Source organism: Ascaphus truei, chromosome 5, assembly GCF_040206685.1.
Source record: "Ascaphus truei isolate aAscTru1 chromosome 5, aAscTru1.hap1, whole genome shotgun sequence".
Taxonomy (NCBI): domain Eukaryota; kingdom Metazoa; phylum Chordata; class Amphibia; order Anura; family Ascaphidae; genus Ascaphus; species Ascaphus truei.
The window spans coordinates 158,858,436-158,863,664 of NC_134487.1; the positions used below are offsets into that span (position 1 = coordinate 158,858,436).

The 5,229-nt window shown below is 41.7% G+C and overlaps 1 pseudogene; it reads right to left on the reverse strand.

The window, feature by feature from the left end:
* Nucleotides 1-4,794: 4,794 nt before the first annotated feature.
* LOC142496341 (5S ribosomal RNA) lies at nucleotides 4,795-4,908 on the reverse strand (annotated as a pseudogene).
* Between the last annotated feature and the right edge of the window lie 321 nt (nucleotides 4,909-5,229).

Here is a 5,229-nt window from a genome sequence, read left to right on the forward strand (position 1 = left end):
AAAAGAAGATTTTGGTTGTAAATGAGTTAGCTACAGCACCAACGGTTAATCTGATTCTTATTAAGCTCCCAATTTACTAAATGTTTCAGTTGACTCAAATTAAGGGGCCAAGCTATAAGCGCCGATAAGCCCTATCTCACCAGTTTTTCAGTAAGCCCCGAGAAGCTGGCGAGAATAGGAAATCTCGCTGGTTTTTTTTGGCGGGAAAAAAAATCCGCCAAACGCTTGGCGAGAAGCCCTAGCTTGCCGCTCATCGCCAGCTTGTCAAACTCGCTGTATTCTATTTGCCCCAATCAGCATCTCGCAACGGATCGGGGCTCTAGAATGGTGAATTTATCGCAAAAATGGCCTCGGAATAAAAGTTGGCAAGAAGCTGGGGATGAGCAGCGAGACGGGACTTAGAAAAAAATCAGGCCCTTTTCCTGCTTCAGATTGATGCAGGGGGTCTCCGGAGCTGATACCCATTAATACCAGCACCGGAGACCCCGGGCATGCATCCGATGCAGGAAAAATGCATTTACAGTCACTTCATTACCTTAGCGGCTAACCGCTAAGGCAATGAAGGGGTTAACCACCCATGTCAGGCTTACTTGTGGGTAGCAGGGGTGGGTGAAGGGGGTATTTGGCCCTTGATGGGGGTTTAGGCCTTGCGGGGGGACTGCGGGTGGACGTAACCCCTTCAATATCTTAGCGGTTAATACCGCTAAGGTAATGAAGGGGTTAACTCCTCCTGTTACCCAACCGCAAGGTCTAAATACCCATCCTTGGGGATAATACCCCCTTCACCCACCCCCGCTACCCACAATAAAAACAAAACTCACTACAGCCCCACTAGCCACCTACTAGGCCCTCAATAAATATTACTATATCAAATACACCACCCACCCCTTGTGCCCCCAACAACCCCTATACCCCCTTAACATACAGTACATTTTTTTTATAATTTATAATTATTGGCCCTCGGTTGGTCCCACAGATGTCCGGGGGTCCCCGCTTGCCTGCAGTACCAATTCTGTGCCTAAATTTTTTTTAATACATAAATACTTTTAAATAAATACACCCCCCCCCCCCGCACCCTAACACATACAATGCAGTAATGGCCAAAATTACTATTATCCACATATAAAAACACTACAGAGAACAGCCCCACTACCCACCTCCTAGACCCCACAATAAACATTACCATATTTAATAAACAATACATAACCCACCCACCCCCTGTGCCCCCATAAAAACATGATTTATTATTTTACATACAGGCTTAATACCCCGGGACTACGGTAGTCCCCGGTGGTTCCGACGGCTGTCCGCAGGCCCCACAGTGCACCAGAGGGGGGTGGCCATAGGTGTCTGTGGGTCTCCGGGTGGTCCGCACTAGGCATCGTGGGCCTCCAGGTGGTCCCCACGGGTCACTGTGGGCCACAATGGGGTCCACGGGTGGGCCTGCGAGTGTCTGGAGGTACCTGGGTCATCCCCACATGTTTCTGGGGGCCCTCGGTGGTTCCCACAGGGGTATGGGGCCCTTGGGTGGTCCTTGTGGGTCCGTGGGGCCCCCACAGCTGTGGGGCCCCCGGTTCTTCCCCAAAGAGTCCCCCGTGGGTCCACAGGTGGTACCCGTGGGCATCCAGGGGTCCTCAGGTGGTCTCCATAAGTCTCTGCAGACCTAAGGTACCAATCCTGCATGTAAAAAAAAATATGGCTCACACACACTGTTTACCTGCTCCGGTGCGGTGGAAGTGATTCCTGCAGCTCCCCCACCGGCTGAAGACACCAACGATGCTGCCACTGCCACAGGACTGCTGCTGCTGGTCCTAGATGTCTTTGGAAAGGTAAGTAATAAGATTATTTCCAGCTGCCCTGACATTACCCGACGCCGGGTATTACCCGGCGCCATGCCCAATTCTCATTTGCCGGGTCCGGGTAATGTCCAGGTAATGTCCGTGCCCACTTCTCAGTTGCCGGGTCCGGGTAATGTCCAGATAATGTCCGGGAAGCTGGAAATGAGCCGGGTAACGCCGGATAATTCCGGGTACCGGGTAATTCCGGGTACTCGGTACACCACTAGTCAATATTAAATTCATTATGATTAAAGTGTATTTCATTAACTTTTTTTTTTTTCTCCCCATGTTCCACTATTTTAGGCTCTGGATGGGAGTAACGTGATGTTCAGACAACAGCAGTGAGATCAAGTATAGCTCATATTTTTGCACATAATTATGTTAATGGATACTACATTACTTCGGGGATAATAACATTTGTTCCTGTTATAGGCAAGGTCACATTATTTTCCCAGACTTAACAGAGTTTAGTTAATCTAGAACCACGTATACAAAGTAGATTGGTGTATTTCAGTAACTGTGTCCATAGTGATTTCTGTTGACTTTCCACAGCCTGTAATACATTATATTTATAATGATGTGAAACATACACAAAAGCTGCAAAATCCAAATTTCTTATTTGGAGACCAATGATGACCTTTAGTCACCACTTTCACATTTTTGGTTCTGGAATTTTGCAAAAACTGGAAGAAATGTGTGCATTTTTGGCCTTTCCAAATCGACAAATAGCCTTTGTTTGAATCTTTTTTGGCTATGTAAATTAATGAAAAATACACAGAAAGATCTCTGCACATCTCAAAAGAAGTCAGCAGAGAACAGAAAGGAGAATCAAGACAGTATTACAGGCAGATCCAACAAAATGTAAGTTTTCTCTATAACAATGCATATATTATTTCCCCCAGATTTGTTAGCACTAACCAAAACAGTTTCTACATGTCCAGAAATATACACTTTAGCAATTCCATAAATATGCTACTGCAGTTTTCAGCAGCCTTCTCGGTATTCTCTGAAATATCCCTTTTGCCGATGCAACATTTATTTTTATTTATTTTTTGTGATTAGCAGAAAAGATATCCAAGGTTTCGGTAGTACGTTGTTTCTGCCATCGTGTGGTTAGAATTGGAAACGGCATTTTGTGTGTATACTGTATATATATGTATATATGTACTGTATATGTGTGTGTGTGTGTGTGTGTATACATAACATATACTTTATATATTTAACCTCACCAGGAAACAGATAGATAGATAGATAGATAGATAGATAGATAGATAGATAGATAGATAGATAGATAATACATACACACACACACACACACACACACACACACACACACACACACACACACACACACACACACACACACACACACACACACACACACACACACACACACACACACACACACACACACACATATATATACACACAGTATATATATATATTTTATATGGACCTTGTTGTCCATATTTTTATAAATTGTTCATAATACTCTATTTGCACTAGGTGTGCGCTTTTCCTTTTTCTGATATATATATATATATATATATATACAGAATAGATATATATATATATATATATATTTGTGTGTGTGTGTATATATATATATATATATATATATATATATATATATATATATATATATATATATATATATAAACAAATTGGAGTAGCGCCTTAGGAAGCTTGATAAGGATAAATCAGCTGTGTAAATCAGATAGAGTTAACAAGGCTATTGACCAAAGAATCCCCAAAAGGGCGAATTTGTGATAAAAACAACTGAAATCTATAGCAAAAATAAAAAATATGAAACATTAAAAATAAAATAAAAACCAGATGTCAGTTAAAATTCCAAAAAATGTACTTAGTCCACTGGAGTTTTGCTGCCCGTATATAAGGATCACCAAATCCCAAGGATATCTGCAGAAAACAAGAAAAAACAGGCGCACTCCTAGTGTGATAAAGTATAAAACAGTATTTATGGGATTGTAAAATATAAAAAGCGCACTCACAAACAGAGTAAAAATAATAGCATTTATGAGATATACTCAATCGCCTTGAAGCTGTGAAGGGAATGTATCAGCCTGTCCCGTTGCTGCCACCTCTGGTGTATCCGTTGGTTCAGCAAGGTGCACTGGAGCCACCGCAGCCAGATGATGTAATAATTAGCAACACGGTCAGAGACTCCCTCCAGATACACCTCCCAGCTCTCACTGCTCACCAGCAGGCAACTGCAAAACCGGAAGCAACAGCAGTCCCAAGCAAAATAGCAACAGCTCCAAGGTACTCTCTCCATTCGTGCAGTAATGTCAGCCACAAACTCGCCTCTTTGGGAAACGCCCTACGCGTTTCATCACTAAGGACTTCGTCAGGGGTTGAATTTCGATGGTCGAAAGGGGTGTCCTTTATATCACCTTTACTGTTGTGATTGGCCAGTACGGATGGTGGGTGGGTACTTTCAATTTCACAAATTTAACCCTGTTTCATTGCTGGACAACATTATACATGACAATCATAAAGCACTAGAGCCTATTTGTAAGCAGTTTAAACATATTCTTACTAACAATTGAAAACGAATAGCTAGATGAATGAACAACATACAAATAATAAATCTTAAAAGGACAGAGATGAAATATTGGATACATCCAAAAATAAACTATATATAGAAGTAAAAGAATAACACATTAAATAAGCACAGAAAAATCTCATTGGAGCAACACACAAGCATAATAAAAATCATAAGAGAAATGCATGACCTGTGAATAAAAAAAAAGGGGGGGGGGGGGGGAAGTAAAATGAAAAAACGGGGGGAAAAGAGGGGGGAATGGAGGTGGGAAATGGAACAGGGAATGGAAAAAGGGGAAGGGGGTGAAGGAAAAAGGGGAGGGGAAAGAAAAATATGGAAAGGAAGGAATAACAATAAAATACATAATATAGGGGATAAAATAAATTTTTTAGCCTACAGCACCTGGAATTCCCAGGCGGTCTCCCAGGTCTAACCAGGCCCAACTCTGCTTAGCTTCTGAGATCAGACAAGATCAGGCACATTCAGGGTGGTGTGGCCGTAGGCAAATTTTATACCAAATAATATACCAAATAATATACCAAATCATATACCAAATAATATACCAAATAATATACCAAATAATATATCATTTATAACCATTAGAATAATCATAGACTGGAGAAAGCAGAATCAGAGACAGAAAAAACCTCAGGACCGATGGGGGCCACAGCTCCCCAAAAATATACAAAAAACCTTTGTGTCAAAGTATGTGTAATCATAGGCATAGACCTAATGTGTCTATACTATTAATTAATAATAATGATATTAATAATATATGCACTTTCCACCTGTTATGTCTATATGGGCCAAAGGAGCACCTATAGT